This window comes from Triticum aestivum, chromosome 6A, assembly GCF_018294505.1.
Source record: "Triticum aestivum cultivar Chinese Spring chromosome 6A, IWGSC CS RefSeq v2.1, whole genome shotgun sequence".
Taxonomy (NCBI): Eukaryota; Viridiplantae; Streptophyta; class Magnoliopsida; order Poales; family Poaceae; genus Triticum; species Triticum aestivum.
In genome coordinates this window covers 62,721,862-62,742,526 of record NC_057809.1, presented here as the reverse complement: position 1 = coordinate 62,742,526, position 20,665 = coordinate 62,721,862, and positions in this window count along the sequence as shown.

Sequence of the window (20,665 nt, the reverse complement as noted above, 5' to 3'; positions counted from 1 at the left end):
CCCCCTCCTCCCCCGCCCCCTCCCTCCTCCGATCCCACCGGCCTCCTCCCCCTCCTCCTCTCTCTTCCTCCTCCCTTCCCCTCCTCCCTACTTTGTATAATGTAGTTTTTTTACTGTTTTTAGTAAGTGTTTAAAATAATTAGTAAGTAAATTAATAAACTAATTGAACTAGTTTAGTTTTAGTAAGAATTAGTTGAATTAATAGAACTAATGTATTTCTAGTAAGAAAATTAATATAACTAGTTGAACTAGTTTATTTTTAGTTTATTTCTATTTTTAGTAAGTTTATATTTAGTAAGAACTATTTGTGTTTTTGTCTCCTACCGAGAGCCACTCTACCCTGGCTCTCTGCCGCCACATAATCTCCTCCCTGTGATATATCTCAATTAGCTGCTCATTGATTTTTAGCTCAACATGGGAAGGACCCGATCTTGTTGGGTCGCTTTTGAGTTCCTCTAACATCTATTTGAGCTGTTTTATCTCCTTACTAACACTCCCGAATGTATCCTGGCTCCACCGCTGCAAGTTGGACGCGCCAGATCCTGCAGCTTGTGGTGTAGAGCAACCACTGAAGTGCATGGAGGTCCAGCCCCCATCCTGATCGACGCTACTGTATCAAGGAAGGTCTCATGCGCCTCCCTGATAACCCACAAGTATAAGCGATCACAACAGTTTTCGAGGGTAGAGTATTCAACCCAAATTTATTGATTCGATACAAGGGGAGCCAAAGAATATCCTCAAGTATTAGCAGCCTAGTTGTCAATTCAACCACACCTGGAAACTTAGTACCTGCAGCAAAGTATTTAGTAGCAAAGTAATATGATAGTAGTGGTAATGGTAGCAAAAGGTAATGATAGCAAAAGTAATGTTGTTGGTATTTTGTAGTGATGATAACAATAGCAACAGAAAAGTAAATAAGCGAAGAACAATATATGGAAAGCTCGTAGGCAATGGATCGGTGATAGAGAATTATGCCAGATGCGGTTCATCATGTAACAGTCATAACCTAGGGTGAGACAGAACTAGCTCCAATTCATCAATGTAATGTAGGCATGTATTCCGAATATAGTCATACGTGCTTATGGAAAAGAACTTGCATGACATCTTTTGTCCTACCCTCCCGTGGCAGGGGGGTCCTAGCGGAAACTAAGGGATATTAAGGCCTCCTTTAATAGAGTATCGGACCAAAGCATTAACACATAGTGAATACATGAACTCCTCAAACTACGGTAATCACCGGAAGTGGTCCCGATTATTGTCACTTCGGGGTTGCCGGATCATAACACATAGTAGGTGACTATAGACTTGCAAGATAGGATCAAGAACTCACATATATTCATGAAAACATAATAGGTTCAGATTTGAAATCATGGCACTCGGGCCCTATTGACAAGCATTAAGCATACCAAAGTCATAGCAATATCAATCTCAGAACGTAGTGGATACTAGGGATCAAACCCTAACAAAACTAACTCGATTACATGATAAATCTCATCCAACCCATCACCGTCCAGCAAGCCTACGATGGAATTACTCACGCACGGCGGTGATCATCATGAAATTGGTGATGGAGGATGGTTTATGATGACGATGGCGACGGATTCCCCTCTCCAGAGCCCTGAACGGACTCCAGATCAGCCCTCCCGAGAGAGTTTAGGGCTTGGCGGCGGCTCCGTATCGTAAAACGCGATGAATCTTTCTCCTTGATTTTTTTCTCTCCGAACACGAATATATAGAGTTGGAGTTGAGGTCGGAGGAGTTCCAGGGGGGCCACAAGGTAGGGGGCGCGCCCCCACCCTCGTGGCTAGGGTGTGGTCCCCCAGTCTTGATCTTTTGCCAGTATTTTTTATTATTTCGAAAAATAGTCTCCATGAAGTTTCAGGTCATTCCGAGAACTTTTGTTTCTGCACATAAATAACACGATGGCAGTTCTGCTGAAAACAACGTCAGTCCGGGTTAGTTCCATTCAAAGCATGCAAGTTAGAGTCCAAAACAAGGGCTAAAGTGTTTGGAAAAGTAGATGCGACGGAGATGTATCAACTCCCCCAAGCTTAAACCTTTGCTTGTCCTCAAGCAATTTAGTTGATAAACTGAAAGTAATAAAGAAAAACTTTTACAAACTCTGTTTGCTCTTGTTGTTGTAAATATGTAAAGCCAGCATTCAAGTTTTCAGCAAAGATTATGAACTAACCATATTCACAATAACTCTTAGGTCTCATGTTTACTCATATCAATGGCATAATCAGCTAGAGAGCAATAATAATAAATCTCGGATGACAACACTTTCTCAAAACAATCATAATATGATATAACAAGATGGTATCTCGCTAGCCCTTTCTGAGACCGCAAAACATAAATGCAGATCACCTTTAAAGATCAAGGACATTGTAATTCATGGTAAAAGAGATCCAGTCAAGTCATACTCAATGTAAACTAACAGTAATGAATGCAAATGACAGTGGTGCTCTCCAACTGGTGCTTTTTAATAAGAGGATGATGACTCAAGATAAAAGTAAATAGATAGGCCCTTCGCAGAGGGAAGCGGGGATTTGTAGAGGTGCGAGAGCTCGGTTTTGAAATAGAGATGAATAATATTTTGGGCGGTATACTTTCATTATCAACATAACAACCAAGAGATGGCGATATCTTCCATGCTACACACATTATAGGCGGTTCCCAAACAGAATGGTAAAATTTATACTCCCCTCCACCAACAAGCATCAATCCATGGCTTGCTCGAAACAACGAGTGCCTCCAACTAACAAGAGTCCCAGGGGGAGTTTTGTTTGCAATTATTTTGATTTGATTTGCATAAAGCATGGGACTGGGCATCCCGGTGACCAGCCACTTTCTCGTTAGTGAGGAGCGGAGTCCACTCCTCTTGAGAATAACCCGCCTAACAGGGAAGATACAGACAACCCTAGTTGATCCATGAGCTATTCGAGCATACAAAACAGGATATTTATTTGAAGGTTTAGAGTTTGGCACATACAAATTTACTTGGAACGGCAGGTAGATACTGTATATAGGTAGATATGGTGGACTCATATGGCATAACTTTGGGGTTTATGGGATTGGATGCACAAGCAGTATTCCCGCTTAGTACAGGTGAAGGCTAGAAAAAGTCTGGGAAGCGACCAACTAGAGAGCAACAACAGTCATGAACATGCATTAAAATTAATCAACACCGAATGCAAGCATGAGTAGGATATAATGCACCATGAACATAAATATTGTAGAGGCTATGTTGATTTTGTTTCAACTACATGCGTGAACATGTGCCAAGTCAAGCCACTCGAATAGTTCAAAAGAGGATACCGCCCTATCATATCACATCACAACCATTTTAATACCATGTTGGCACACAAGGTAAACCATTATAAGCTCCTAGCTAATTAAGCATGTCATGAGAAACTATGATCTCTAATTGTCATCGCAAACATGTTTATGCATAATAGGTTGAATCAGGAACAATGAACTAACCATATTTACAAAAACAAGAGAGGTCGGGTTCATACCAGCTTCTCCCATCTCAATCAGTTCATCATATATCGTCATAATTGCTTTTCACTTGCATGACCGAACGATGTGGATAATAATAATAGTGCATGTGCATTGGACTAAGATGGAATCTGCAAGCATTCAATAAACAGGAGAAGACAAAGCAATATGGGCTCTTTTGTCAGATCAACAATAATGCATATAAGAGCCACTTTAATAATTTAATCATGGTCTTCTCCTATCGACCCCCAAAGAAAAGAAAAGAAATAGAACTATTTACACGGGAAGGCTCCCAACAAGCAAAAAGAAGAACAGGAAATCTTTTTGGGTTTTCTTTTTAATTACTATTACAAGCATGGAAATTAAAACTAGCTAAAAACTGTTGGAAATATGCCCTAGAGGCAATAATAAAATGGTTATTATTGTATTTCCTTATTCATGATAATTGTCTATTGTTAATGCTATAATTTTATTAACTGGAAACCGTAATACATGTGTGAATACATAGACCACAACATGTCCCAAGTAGCCTCTAGTTGACTAGCTCGTTGATCAATAGATGGTTATGGTTTCCTGACCGTGGACATTAGATGTCATTGATAACGGGATCACATCATTAGGAGAATGATGTGATGGACAAGACCCAATCCTAAGCATAGCATAAGATCGTGTAGTTTGTTTTGCTAGAGCTTTTCTAATGTCAAGTATCGTTTCCTTAGACCATGAGATTGTGCAACTCCCGGATACCGTAGGAATGCTTTGGGTGTACCAAATGTCACAACATAACTGGGTGGCTATAAAGGCACACTACGGGTATCTCCAAAAGTGTCTGTTGAGTTGGCACGAATCGAGACTCGGATTTGTCACTCCGTGTGACGGAGAGGTATCTCTGGGCCCACTCGGTAATGCATCATCATAATGAGCTCAATGTGACTAATGAGTTAGCCACGGGATCATGCGTTACGGAACGAGTAAAGAGACTTGCCCGTAACGAGATTGAACAAGGTATGAGGATACCGATGATCGAATCTCGGGCAAGTAACATACCGATAGACAAAGGGAATTGTATACGGGATTGATTGAATCCCCGACATCGTGGTTCATTCGATGAGATCATCGTGGAACATGTGGGAGCCAATATGGGTATCCAGATCCCACTATTGGTTATTGGCCGGAGAGATGTCTCGGTCATGTCTGCATGGTTCCCGAACCCGTAGGGTCTACACACTTAAGGTTCAGTGATGCTAGAGTTGTTATGGGAAATAGTATGTGCTTACCGAAGGTTGTTCGGAATCCCGGATGAGATCCCGGACATGACGAGGAGTTCCGGAATGGTGCGGAGGTGAAGATCGATATACTGGACGAAGGGTATTGGAGTCCGGAATTGTTCCGGGGGTACCGGGTGACGACCAGCGTGTCCGAAAGGGGTTTCAGAGGCCCCGGCAAGCGTTGGGGGGCCTTATGGGCCAAGGGGAGGGGGCACATCAGCCCACTAAAGGGCCGAGCGCCCCTCCCACCCAATCTCACGTAACTTGGAGAGGTGGGGGCGCCTCCCCTAGGGCAGCCACCCCTCCCGGCTTGGGGGGCAAGTTTCCTAGGGGTGGGGGCGCCCAAACCCATCTAGGGTTTTCCCTGTGGCCGCCGCCCCTCCACTAGGGAACCCTAGGGCGCCTCCTCCACCCCCTTCCCCCTATATAAAGTGAGGGAGAGAGAGGGTAGCCGCACCCTTCCCCTGGCGCAGCCCCTCCCCCTCTCCTACACCTCCTCCTCCTCCGTAGCGCTTGGTGAAGCCCTGCCGGAGAACCACGAGCTCCATCACCACCACGCCGTCGTGCTATCGGAGTTCTCCCTCAACTTCTCCTCTCCCCTTGCTGGATCAAGAAGGAGGAGACGTCCCCGGGCTGTACATGTGTTGAACGCGGAGTCGCCGTTGTTCGGCGCTTAGATCGCAATCGACCGTGATCTGAATCTCTGCGTGTATGACTCCACCAACCCCATTCTTGTAACGCTTCCGCTTAGCGATCTTCAAGGGTATGAAGATGCACTCCCTCTCTCTCGTTGCTAGTATCTCCTAGATTGATCTTGGTGACACGTAGGAATTATTTTGAATTGTTGCTATGTTCCCCAACAGTGGCATCATGAGCTAGGTCTATGCGTAGATTCTATGCATGAGTAGAACACAAAGTAGTTGCGGGGGGTGATTTGTTCAATTTGCTTGCCGTTACTAGTCTTATCTTGATTCGGCGGCATCGTGGAATGAAGCGGCCCGGGCCGACCTTACACGTACACTTACGTGAGACTAGTTCCACCGACTGACATGCACTTGATGCATAAGGTGGCTGGCGGGTGGCTGTCTCTCCCACTTTAGTCGGATCGGATTCGATGAAAAGGGTCCTTATGAAGGGTAAATAGCAATTGGCATATCACCGTTGTGGTTTTGCGTAGGTAAGAAACGTTCTTGCTAGAAACCCATAGCAGCCACGTAAAACATGCAACAATAATTAGAGGATGTCTAACTTGTTTTTGCAGGGTTTGCTTTGTGATGTGATATGGCCAAAAGGATGTGATGAATGATATATGTGATGTATGAGATTGATCATGTTCTTGTAATAGGAATCACGACTTGCATGTCGATGAGTATGACAACCGGCAGGAGCCATAGGAGTTGTCTTAATTTATTTATGACCTGCATGTCAATGAAAACGCCATGTAATTACTTTACTTTATTGCTAACTGTTATCCATAGTAGTAGAAGTAATAGTTGGCGAGGCAACTTCATGAAGACACGATGATGAAGATCATGGTGTCATGCCGGTGACGATGGTGTTCATGCCACGCCTCGAAGATGGAGATTAAAGGCGCAAGATGATATTGGCCATATCATGTCACTTTATGATTTGCATGCGATGTTTGTCATGTTTTTACATCTTATTTGCTTAGAACGACGGTAGCATAAATAAGATGATCCCTCATTAAAATATCAAGAATTGTGTTCCCCCTAACTGTGCACCGTTGCTAAGGTCCGTTGTTCCAAAGCACCACGTGATGATCGGGTGTGATAGGTTCTAACGTTCGCATACAACGGGTGTAAGCCAGATTTACACACGCAATACACTTAGGTTAACTTGACGAGCCTAGCATGTACAGACATGGCCTCGGAACACGGAAGACCGAAAGGTCGAATATGAGTCGTATAGTGGATACGATCAACATGAAGATGTTCACCGATGATGACTAGTCCGTCTCACGTGATGATCGGACACGGCCTAGTTGACTCGGATCATGTATCACTTAGATGACTAGAGGGATGTCTATCTAAGTGGGAGTTCATTGAATAATTTGATTAGATGAACTTAATTATCATGAACATAGTCAAAAGGTCTTTGCAAATTATGTCGTAGCTCACGCTTTGGTTCTACTGTTTTAGATATGTTCCTACAGAAAATTTAGTTGAGAGTTGACAGTAGCAATTATGCGGACTGGGTCCGTGAACTGAGGATTGTCCTCATTGCTGCACAAAAGGGTTATGTCCTTAATGCACCGCTCAGTGTGTTGAACCTCGAGCATTGTCTGTAGATGTTGGGAAACATATGACATACATGTTTTGATGACTACGTGATAGTTCAGTGCGTAATACTAACGGTTTAGAATTGTGGCACCAAAGACGTTTTTGAAACATCGCTGAACATATGAGATGTTCCAAAGACTGAAATTGGAATTTCAGACTAGTGCCCACGTCAAGAGGTATGAGACCTCTGACAAGTTTCTTAAGCCTGCAAACTAAGGGAGAAAAACTCAATCGTTGAGCATGTGCTCAGATTGTCTGAGTACTACAATCGCTTGAATCAAGTGGGAGTTAATCTTCCAGATGAGATAGTGATGGTTCTCCATAGTCACTGCCACCAAGCTATTAGAGTTTCGTGATGAACTATAACATATCAGGGATAGACATGATGATCCTTGAGCAATTCGCGATGTTTGACACCGCGAAAGTAGAAATCAAGCAGGAGCATCAATTGTTGATGGTTAGTAAAACCACTAGTTTCAAGAAGGGCAAGGGAAAGAAGGGATACTTCATGAAACGGCAAATCAGTTGCTGCTCTAGTGACAAAATCCAAGGTTGAACCCAAACCCGAGACTAAGTGCTTCTATATGAGGGGAACGGTCACTGAAGAACTACCCTAGATACTTGGTAGATGAGAAGGCTAGCAAAGTCGACAGAAGTATTTTGAATATACGTTATACTATTGTGTACTTTACTAGTACTCCTAGTAGCACCAGGGTAATAAATACCGGTTCGGTTGCTAAGTGTTAGTAACTCGAAATAAAAGGCTACGGAGACTAGCTAAAGGTGTGATTACGATATGTGTTGGAAGTGTTTCCAAGGTTGATGTGATCAAACATCGCACGCTCCCTCTACCATCGGGATTGGTGTTAAACCTAAATAGTTGTTATTTGGTGTTTGCGTTGAGCATAGACATGATTGGATTATGTTTATCGCAATACGATTATTCATTTAAGGAGAATAATGGTTACTCTGTTTATTTGAATAATACCATCAATGATATTGCACCTAAAATGAATGGTTTATTGAATCTCGATCGTAGTGATACACATGTTCATGCCAAAAGATATAAGATAGTAATGATAGTACCACATACTTGTGGCACTACCATTTGAGTCATATTGGTATAAAACGCATGAAGAAGCTCCATGTTGATGGATCTTTGGACTCACTCGTTTTTCAAAAGATTGAGACATGTGAACCATGTCTATTGGTAGATATGCATACAGATGGATCATTTGGACTCACTTGATTTTGAATCACTTGAGACATGCAAATCATACCACATGGGCAAGATGACTGAAAGGCCTCATTTTCAGTAAGATGGAACAAGAAAGCAACTTGTTGGAAGTAATACATTTTGATGTGTGCAGTCCAATGAGTGCTGAGGCACGCAGTGGATATCGTTATGTTCTTACTTCACAAATGATTTGAGTAGATGCTGAGTATATTTACTTGATGAAACACAAGTCTGAATTATTGAAAGATTTAAGTAATTTCAGAGTGAAGTTGAAGATCGTCGTGACAAGATGATAAAATGTCTATGATATGATCATAGAGATGAATATCTGAGTTACGAGTTTGGCACACAATTAAGACATTGTGGTAATTGTTTCACAACTAATGCCGCCTGGAACACCATAGTGTGATGGTGCGTCCGAACATCATAGCTGCACCCTATTAGATGTGGTGCAAACCATGATGTCTCTTATCAAATTACCACTATTGTTTATGGGTTAGGCAGTAGAGACAACCGCATTCACTTTAAATAGGGCACCATGTAATTCCGTTGAGATGACACCGTATGAACTATGGTTTAGAGAAACCTAAGCTATCATTTCTTAAAAGTTTGGGGCTGCGACGCTTATGTGAAAAGGTTTTAGCCTAATAAGCTTGAACCCAAAGCGGATAAATGTATCTTCATAGGACACCCAAAACAGTTGGGTATACCTCCTATTTCGGATCCGGAAGCAATAGTGATTGTTTCTAGAAACAGGTCCTTTCTTGAGGAAAAGTTTCTCTCGAAAGAATTGAGTGGGAGGATGGTGGAGACTTGATGAGGTTATTGAACCGTCACTTCAACTAGTGTGTAGCAGGGCACACGAAGTTGTTCCTATGGAACCTACACCAATTGAAGTGGAAGCTTATGATAGTGATCATGAAACTTCGGATCAAGTCACTACCAAACCTCGTAGGTCGACAAGGATGCGTACTACTTCAGAGTGGTACGTAATCCTGTCTTGGAAGTCATGTTGCTAGACAACAATGAACCTACGAGCTATGGAGAAATGATGGTGGGCTCGGATTCCGACAAATGGCTCGAGGCCATAAAATCCGAGAGGATCCATGTGTGAAAACAAAGTATAGAATTTGGAAGAACTACTTGATGGTCCTAAGGCTATTGGGTACATATGGATTTTAAAAGGAAGACAAACAATGATGGTAAGTATCACCATTAAGAAAGCTCGACTTGTCATTAAGATGTTTTCTGACAAGTTCAAGGAGTTGACTGCGGTGAGACTTTCTCACTCGTAGTGATGCTAAGAGTCTGTTGGAATTGTATTAGCAGTTACTGCATTATTTATGAAATCTTGCAGATAGGATGTCAAAACATTGTTTCCTCGACAATTTTCTTGAGGAAAGGTTGTATGTGATACAACCAGAAGGTTTTTGTCAATCCTAAAAGATGCTAACAAGTATGCAAAGCTCCAGCAATCCTTCTAAGGACTGGAGTAAGCATCTCGGAGTTGGAATATACGCTTTGATGAGATAATCAAAGATTTTCGGTTTATACAAAGTTTATGAGAAACTTGTATTTCCAAAGAAGTGAGTGGGAGCACTATAGAATTTTTGATGAGTATATGTTGTTAACATATTGTTGATCAAAAATGATGTAGAATTTCTGGAAAGCATACAGGGTTATTTGAAAAGTGTTTTTCAATGGAAAACCTGGATTAAGCTACTTGAACATTGAGCATCAAGATCTATAAGGATAGATCAAAAATGCTTAATAGTACTTTCAAATAAATACATACCGTGACAAAATTTTGAAGGAGTTCAAAATAGATCAGCAAAGAAGGAGTTCTTGGCTGTGTTACAAGGTGTGAGTATTGAGTAAGACTCAAGACCTGACCACGGCAGAAGAGAGAGAAAGGACGAAGGTCGTCCCCTATGCTTTAGACGTAGGCTCTACAGTATGCTATGCTGTGTACCGCACCTGAAGTGTGCCTTGCCATGAGTCAGTCAAGGGGTACAAGAGTGATCCAGGAATGGATCACATGACAGCGGTCGAACTTATCCTTAGTAACTAGTGGACTAAGGAATTTTCTCGACTATGGAGGTGGTAAAAGAGTTCATCGTAAAGGGTTACGTCAATGCAAACTTTGACACTAATCCGGATGACTCTGTGTAGTAAACCGGATTCGTATAGTAGATCAGTTATTTGGAATAGCTCCAAGTAGCGCATGGTAGCTGCATCTACAAGATGACATAGAGATTTGTAAAGCACACATGGATCTGAAAGGTTCAGACCCGTTGACTAATAACCTCTCTCACAAGCAAGATATGAACAAACCCCATGGGTGTTGGATTCATTACAATCACATAGTGATGTGAACTAGATTATTGACTCTAGTGCAAGTGGGAGACTGTTGGAAATATGCCCTAGAGGCAATAATAAAATGGTTATTATTGTATTTCCTTGTTCATGATAATTGTCTATTGTTCATGCTATAATTGTATTAACTGGAAACCGTAATACATGTGTGAATACATAGACCACAACATGTCCCTAGTAAGCCTCTAGTTGACTAGCTCAGTTGATCAATAGATGGTTATGGTTTCCTGACCATGCAAATTAGATGTCATTGATAACAGGATCACATCATTAGGAGAATGATGTGATGGACAAGACCCAATCCTAAGCATAGCACAAGATCGTGTAGTTCGTTTTGCTAGAGCTTTTCTAATGTCAAGTATCGTTTCCTTAGACCATGAGATTGTGCAACTCCCGGATACCGTAGGAATGCTTTGGGTGTACCAAACGTCACAACGTAACTGGGTGGCTATAAAGGCACACTATAGGTATCTCCGAAAGTGTCTATTGAGTTGGCACGAATCGAGACTCGGATTTGTCACTCCGTGTGACGGAGAGGTATCTCTGGGCCCACTCGGTAATGCATCATCATAATGAGCTCAATGTGACTAATGAGTTAGCCACGGGATCATGCGTTACGGAACGAGTAAAGAGACTTGCCGGTAACGAGATTGAACAAGGTATGGGGATACCGATGATCGAATCTCGGGCAAGTAACATACCGATAGACAAAGGGAATTGTATACGGGATTGATTGAATCCCCGACATCGTGGTTCATCTGATGAGATCATCGTGGAACATGTGGGAGCCAATATGGGTATCCAGATCCCGCTATTGGTTATTGGCCGGAGAGATGTCTCGGTCATGTCTGCATGGTTCCCGAACCCGTAGGGTCTACACACTTAAGGTTCAGTGACGCTAGAGTTGTTATGGGAAATAGTATGTGGTTACCGAAGGTTGTTCGGAGTCCCGGATGAGATCCCGGACGTGACGAGGAGTTCCGGAATGGTCTGGAGGTGAAGATCGATATATTGGACAAAGGGTATTGGAGTCCGGAATTGTTCCGGGGGTACCGGGTGACGACTAGCGTGTCCGAAAGGGGTTTCAGAGGCCCCGACAAGCGTTGGGGGGGCTTATGGGCCAAGGGGAGGGGGCACATCAGCCCGCTAAGGGGCCGAGCACCCCTCCCACCCCATCTCACATAACTTGGAGAGGTGGGGGCGCCTCCCCTAGGGCAGCCACCCCTCCCAGCTTGGGGGGCAAGTTTCCTAGGGGTGGGGGCGCCCAAACCCATCTAGGGTTTTCCCTGTGGCCGCCGCCCCTCCCCTAGGGAACCCTAGGGCGCCTCCTCCACCCCCTTCCCCCTATATATAGTGAGGGAGAGAGAGGGCAGCCGCACCCTTCCCCTGGCGCAGCCCCTCCCCCTCTCCTACACTTCCTCCTCCTCCGTAGCGCTTGGCGAAGCCCTGCCGGAGAACCACGAGCTCCATCACCACCACGCCGTCGTGTTGTTGGAGTTCTCCCTCAACTTCTCCTCTCCCCTTGCTGGATCAAGAAGGAGGAGACGTCCCCGGGCTGTACGTGTGTTGAGCGCGGAGGCGCCGTTGTTCGGCGCTTAGATCGGAATCGACCGCGATCTGAATCGCTGTGTGTATGACTCCACCAACCGCGTTCTTGTAACGCTTCCGCTTAGCGATCTTCAAGGGTATGAAGATGCACTCCCTCTCTCTCTCTTTGCTAGTATCTCCTAGATTGATCTTGGTGACACGTAGGAATTTTTTTGAATTATTGCTACATTCCCCAACAAAAACTACAACTATTTTTTTTTGTTTTTCTTAAGGTTTATTAAACAGACAAGAAGAAAGTGTAAAAAAGAGAAAATAAACTAGCATGGATGTTACAATGAAAAAGTATGAGCACCGACATCTAGCAATGAGTGTGTGAACATAAATGTAATGTCGGTGAGAAATACGTACTCCCCCAAGCTTAGGCTTTTGGCCTAAGTTGGTGTATGGCCACGGTTGGCCTGGCGGATATCCATAGTAATAGTTGGGGTCATACTGCGAAGAAAAAGACTTTGATTGCCACTGGTTGGCAATCATCTCCGGATCCCACTGGTAATTAGACTGTCATGGAGGATCAACTTGTGGTTCCGACTCTGGCTCTGTGGCTGATGTAGGGTTCCGGTAGGCGTGAATAGCCTCCAATGGAACAAGGTACTTGCCTGCAGATAAATCAAACAAGGAAGGAGCAGGCAGGGTAATAGTCTCAGGATGATGTTTATCAAAAAACAATTTGTATTTGAGCTCATTTTCCCTATTATTAACAATAAAATCGTGTGCTACCATACTCTTATAATCTAAATAAACAGGAGGCAGCAATTTTTCTTCCTTCTCATAATGTCTAATAGGTATGTTAAAATGTGCAGCTAGGCGCGAGGCAAAGATGCCTCCAAAGACCGGGCCCTTGGTACGGTTAAGATTTAACCGCTTTGCAATAATAGCACCCATGCTGAATGTATCATCACGAAATAAGGCGTGGCACAAAATAACAATATTAGGGGCACTCAGGTTTCCACAGTTTCCGCGCCCAATTAAGCATCTACTAGCAAATATAGCAAAGTAACATAGAACAGGAAAGTGTATGCTAGTAGTTCGTGCATCGTAAACCTTGATCGTTTCCCCTACAGTGATGGTATCAATAGACCCATCCACATCGCCGCGATGTGGTTCCTCTATGATGCCCTCGAAAGGGATAAAAAACCCGACAAAAATCACGAAGTGACATCTCCTTATGCTCATCATATAAATAAAACTCCACCGTAGGTGGTGAGTATTGGGGAACGTAGTAATTTCAAAATTTTCATACGCACACGCAAGATCATGGTGGTGCATAGCAACGAGGGGGGAGAGTGTGTCCACGTACCCTCGTAGACCGAAAGTGGAAGTGTTAGCACAACGCGGTTGATGTAGTCATACGTCTTCACGATCCGACCGATCCAAGTACCGAACGCACGACACCTCCGAGTTCAGTACACGTTCAGCTTGATGACGTCCCGCGAACTCCGATCCATCAGCACGACGGCGTGATGACAGTGATGATGTTGCTACCGATGCAGGGCTTCGTCTAAGCACCGCTATGATATGACCGAGGTGGAATATGGTGGAGGGGGGCACCGCACACGGCTGGGAGAGATCAACAGATCAACTTGTGTGTCTTGGGGTGCCCCATGCCCCCGTATATAAAGGAGCAAGGGAGGAGGAGGCCGGCCCTAGGAGGGGCGCGCCAAGGGAGTAGGATTCCTACTCCTAGTAGGAGTAGGTTTCCTCCTTTCCTAGTCCAACTAGGAGAAGGGGGGAAAGGAGGGGAGTGGAGAAGGAAGGGAGAGGGGGGCCGCGCCCCGAACCCCTTGTCCAATTCGGACTGGGCTTGGGAGGGGCGTGCACCACCTCCTGGCTGCTGCCTCTCCTTCCCACTAAGGCCCATTAAGGCCCAATACCACTTCCCTGTATTCACGTAACTCCCCGGTACTCCGAAAAATACCCGAATCACTCGGAACCTTTCCGATGTCCGAATATAGTCGTCCAATATATCGATCTTTACGTTTCGACCATTTCGAGACTCCTTGTCATGTCTCTGATCTCATCTGGGACTCCGAACTACCTTCAGTACATCAAATCACATAACTCATAATACAAATCGTCACCGAAACTTTAAGCGTGCGGACCCTGCGGGTTCGAGAACTATGTAGACATGACCGAGACATGTCTCCAGTCAATAACCAATAGCGGAACCTGGATGCTCATATTGGCTCCCATATATTCTACGAAGATCTTTATCGGTCTGACCGCATAACAACATACGTTGTTCCCTTTGTCATCGGTATGTTACTTGCCGAGATTCGATCGTCGGTATCTCAATACCTAGTTCAATCTCGTTACTGGTAAGTCTCTTTACTCGTTCCGTAATACATCATCCCGCAACTAACTCATTAGTTGCAATGCTTGCAAGGCTTAAGTGATGTGCATTACCGAGAGGGCCCAGAGATACCTCTCCGACAATCGGAGTGACAAATCCTAATCTCGAAATACGCCAACCCAACAAGTACCTTCAGAGACACCTGTAGAGCACCTTTATAATCACCCAGTTACGTTGTGACGTTTGGTAGCACACAAAGTGTTCCTCCGGTAAACGGGAGTTGCATAATCTCATAGTCATAGGAACATGTATAAGTCATGAAGAAAGCAATAGCAACAAACTAAACGATCAAGTGCTATGCTAACGGAATGGGTCAAGTCAATCACATCATTCTCTAATGATGTGACCCCGTTAATCAAATGACAACTCATGTCTATGGCTAGGAAACTTAACCATCTTTGATTCAATGAGCTAGTCAAGTAGAGGCATACTAGTGACACTCTGTTTGTCTATGTATTCACACATGTATTATGTTTCCGGTTAATACAATTCTAGCATGAATAATAAACATTTATCATGGTATAAGGAAATAAATAATAACTTTATTATTGCCTCTAGGGCATATTTCCTTCAGTCTCCCACTTGCACTAGAGTCAATAATCTAGTTCACATCGCCATTTAATACCAATAGTTCACATCACCGTGTGATTAACACCCATAGTTCACATCGACATGTGACCAACACCCAAAGGGTTTACTAGAGTCAATAATCTAGTTCACATCGCTATGTGATTAATACCCAAAGAGTACTAAGGTGTGATCATGTTTTGCTTGTGAGGGAAGTTTAGTCAATGGGTCTGCCACATTCAGATCCGTATGTATTTTGCAAATTTCTATGTCAAAAATGCTCTGCACGGAGCTACTCTAGCTAATTGCTCCCACTTTCAATATGTATCCAGATTGAGACTTTGAGTCATCTGGATCAGTGTCAAAACTTGCATCGACGTAACCCTTTACGACGAACCTTTTGTCACCTCCATAATCGAGAAACATATCCTTATTCCACTAAGGATAATTTTGACCAATGTCCAGTGATCTACTCCTAGATCACTATTGTACTCCCTTGCCAAACTCAGGGCAGGGTATACAATAGGTCTGGTACACACATGGCATACTTTATAGAACCTATGGCTGAGGCATAGGGAATGACTTTCATTCTCTCTCTATCTTCTTCGTGGTCGGGTTTTGAGTCTTACTCAACTTCACACCTTGTAACACAGGCAAGAACTCCTTCTTTGACTGTTCCATTTTGAACTACTTCAAAATCTTGTCAAGGTATGTACTCATTGAAAAACTTATCAAGCGTCTTGATCTATCTCTATAGATCTTGATGCTCAATATGTAAGCAGCTTCACCGAGGTCTTTCTTTGAAAAACTCCTTTCAAACATTCCTTTATGCTTTGCAGAATAATTCTACATTATCTCCGATCAACAATATGTCATTCACATATACTTATCAGAAATGTTGTAGTGCTCCCACTCACTTTCTTGTAAATACAGGCTTCACCGCAAGTCTGTATAAAACTATATGCTTTGATCAACTTATCAAAGCGTATATTCCAACTCCGAGATGCTTGCACCAGTCCATAGATGGATCGCTGGAGCTTGCATATTTTGTTAGTACCTTTAGGATTGACAAAACCTTCTGGTTGCATCATATACAACTCTTCTTTAATAAATCCATTAAGGAATGCAGTTTTGTTTATCCATTTGCCAGATTTCATAAAATGCGGCAATTGCTAACATGATTCGGACAGACTTAAGCATAGATACGAGTGAGAAACTCTCATCGTAGTCAACACCTTGAACTTGTCAAAAACCTTTTTGCGACAATTCTAGCTTTGTAGATAGTAACACTACTATCAGCGTCTGTCTTCCTCTTGAAGATCCATTTAATCTCAATGGCTCGCCGATCATTGGGCAAGTCAATCAAAGTCCATACTTTGTTCTCATACATGGATCTCATCTCAGATTTCATGGCCTCAAGCCATTTCGCGGAATCTGGGCTCATCATCGCTTCCTCATAGTTCGTAGGCTCGTCATGGTCAAGTAACATGACCTCCAGAACAGGATTACCGTACCACTCTGGTGCGGATCTCACTCTTGTTTACCTACGAGGTTTCGGTAGTAACTTGATCTGAAGTTACATGATCATCATCATTAGCTTCCTCACTAATTGGTGTAGTAGTCACAGGAACAGATTTCTGTGATGAACTACTTTCCAATAAGGGAGCAGGTACAGTTACCTCATCAAGTTCTACTTTCCTCCCACTCACTTCTTTCGAGAGAAACTCCTTCTCTAGAAAGGATCCATTCTCAGCAATGAATATCTTGCCTTCGGATCTGTGATAGAAGGTGTACCCAACATTTTCTTTTGGGTATCCTATGAAGACGCACTTCTCCGATTTGGGTTTGAGCTTATCAGGTTGAAACTTTTCACATAAGCATTGCAACCTCAAACTTTAAGAAATGACATCTTAGGTTTCTTGCCAAACCATAGTTCATACGGTGTCGTCTCAACGGATTTAGATGGTGCCCTATTTAACGTGAATGTAGCTGTCTCTAATCCATAACCCCAAAACGATAGTGGTAAATCGGTAAGAGACATCATAGATCGCACCATATCTAATAAAGTACGGTTACGACATTCGGACACACCATTACACTGTGGTGTTCCAGGTGGCGTGAGTAGTGAAACTATTTCACATTGTTTTAACTGAAGGCCAAACTCGTAACTCAAATATTTTACTTCTGCGATCATATCGTAGAAACTTTTATTTTTGTTACGATGATTCTCCACTTCACTCTGAAATTCTTTGAACTTTTCAAATGTTTCAGACTTGTGTTTCATTAAGTAGATATACTCATATCTGCTCAAATCATCTGTGAAGATCAGAAAATAATGATACCTGCCGCGAGCCTCAATATTCATCGGACCACATACATCAGTATGTATGATTTCCAACAAATCTGTTGCTCGCTCCATTGTTCCGGAGAACGGAGTCTTAGTCATCTTGCCCATGAGGCATGGTTCGCAAGCATCAACTGATTCATAATCAAGTGATTCCAAAAGCCCATCAGCATGGATTTTCTTCATGCGCTTTACACCAATATGACCTAAACGGCAGTGCCACAAATAAGTTGCACTATCATTATTAACTTTGCATCTTTTGGCTTCAATATTATGAAAATGTGTATCACCACGATCGAGATCCAACAAACCATTTTCATTGGGTGTATGACCATAGAAGGTTTTATTCATGTAAACAGAACAACAATTATTCTCTAACTTACATGAATAACTGTATTGCAATAAACATGATCCAATCATATTTATGCTCAACGCAAACACTAAATAACATTTATTTTAGGTTTAACACTAATCCCGAAAGTATAGGGAGTGTGCGATGATGATCATATCAATCTTGGAACCATTTCCAATACACATCGTCACTTCACCCTTAACTAGTCTCTGTTCATTCTGCAACTCCCGTTTCGAGCTACTATTCTTAGCAATTGAACTAGTATCAAATACTGAGGGGTTTATATAAACATTAGTAAAGTACACATCAATAACATGTATATCAAATATACCTATGTTCACTTTGCCATCCTTCTTATCCGCCAATTACTTGGGGTAGTTCCGCTTCCAGTGACCAGTCCCTTTGCAGTAGAAGCACTTAGTTTCAGGCTTAGGTCCAGACTTGGGTTTTTTCACTTGAGCAGCAACTTGCTTGCCGTTCTTCTTGAAGTTCCCCTTTCTTCCCTTTGTCCCTTTACTTGAAACTAGTGGTTTTGTTTACCATCAACACTTGATGCTTTTCTTGATTTCTACCTTCGTCGATTTCAGCATCACGAAGAGCTTGGGAATCGTTTCCGTTATCCCTTGCATATTATAGTTCATCACGAAGTTCTACTAACTTGGTGATGGTGACTAGAGAATTCTGTCAATCACTATTTTATCTGGAAGATTAACTCCCACTTGATTCAAGCGATTGTAGTACCCAGACAATCTGAGCACATGCTCACTGCTTGAGCTATTCTCCTCCATCTTTTAGCTATAGAACTTGTTGGAGACTTCATATCTCTCAACTCGGGTATTTGCTTGAAATATTAACTTCAACTCCTGGAACATCTCATATGGTCCATGACGTTCAAAACGTCTTTGAAGTCCCGATTCTAAGCCGTTTAAGCATGGTGCACTAAACTATCAAGTAGTCATCATATTGAGCTAGCCAAACGTTCATAACATCTGCATCTGCTCCTGCAATAGGTTTGTCACCTAGCGGTGCATCAAGGACATAATTCTTCTGTGCAGCAATGAGGATAAACCTCAGATCACGGATCCAATCCGCATCATTGCTACTAACATCTTTCAACTTAGTTTTCTCTAGGAACATATCAAAAATAAAACAGGGGAGCTAAACGCGAGCTATTGATCTACAACATAGATATGCTAATACTACCAGGACTAAGTTCCATGATAAATTTAAGTTCAATTAATCATATTACTTAAGAACTCCACTTAGATAGACATCCATCTAATCCTCTAAGTGATCACGTGATCCATATCAACTAAACCATGTCCGATCATCACGTGAGATGGAGTAGTTTCAATGGTGAACATCACTATGTTGATCGTATCTACTATATGATTCACGCTCGACCTTTCGGCCTCAGTGTTCCGAGGCCATATCTGTTATATACTAGGCTCGTCAAGTTTAACCTGAGTATTCCGCGTGTGCAACTGTTTTGCACCCGTCGTATTTGAACGTAGAGCCTATCACACCCGATCATCACGTGGTGTCTCAGCACGAAGAACTTTCGCAACGGTGCATACTCAGGGAGAACACTTGTACCTTGATAATTAGTGAGAGATCATCTTATAAAGCTACCGTCGAACTAAGCAAAATAAGATGTATAAAAGATAAACATCACATGCAATCAAAATATGTGACATGATATGGCCATCATCATCTTGTGCCTTTGATCTCCATCTCCAAAGCACCCTCATGATTTCCATCGTCACCGGCATGACACCATGATCTCCGTCATCTTGATCTATATCAATGTGTCGTCACATGGTCGTCTCGCCAACTATTGCTCTTGCAACTATTGCTATCGCATAGCGATAAAGTAAAGCAATTATTTGGCGCTTGCATCTTATGCAATAAAGAGACAACCATAAGGCTTCTGCAAGTTGCCGATAACTTCAACAAAACATGATCATTTTATACAACAACTTATATCTCATCACGTCTTGACCATATCACATCACAACATGCCCTGCAAAAACAAGTTAGACGTCCTCTACTTTGTTGTTGCAAGTTTTATGTGGCTGCTACGGGATGAGAAAGAACCGTTCTTTCCTATGCATCAAAACCACAACGATAGTTTGTCAAGTCAGTGCTCTTTTAACCTTCTCAAGGACCGGGCGTAGCCACACTCGGTTCAACTAAAGTTGGAGAAACTGACACCCGCCAGCCACCTGTGTGCAAGGCACGTCGGTAGAACCAGTCTTGCGTAAGCGTACGCGTAATGTTGGTCCGGGCCGCTTCATCCAACAATACCGCCGAACCAAAGTATGACATGCTGGTAAGCAGTATGACTTATATCGCCCCCAACTCACTTGTGTTCTACTCGTGCATATGACATCTACGCATAAAACCTGGATCGGATGCCACTATTGGGGAACGTAGTAATTTCAAAAATTTCCTACGCACACGCAAGATCATGGTGATGCATAGCAACGAGGGGGGAGAGTGTGTCCACGTACCCTCGTAGACCGAAAGCGGAAGCGTTAGCACAACGCGGTTGATGTAGTCGTGCGTCTTCATGATCTGACCGATCCAAGTACCGAACGCACGGTACCTCCGAGTTCAGCACACGTCCAGCTTGATGACGTCCCGCGAACTCCGATCCATCAGCACGACTGCATGATGACGGTGATGATGTTGCTACCGACGCAGGGCTTTGCCTAAGCACCGCTACGATATGACCGAGGTGGAATATGGTGGAGAGGGGC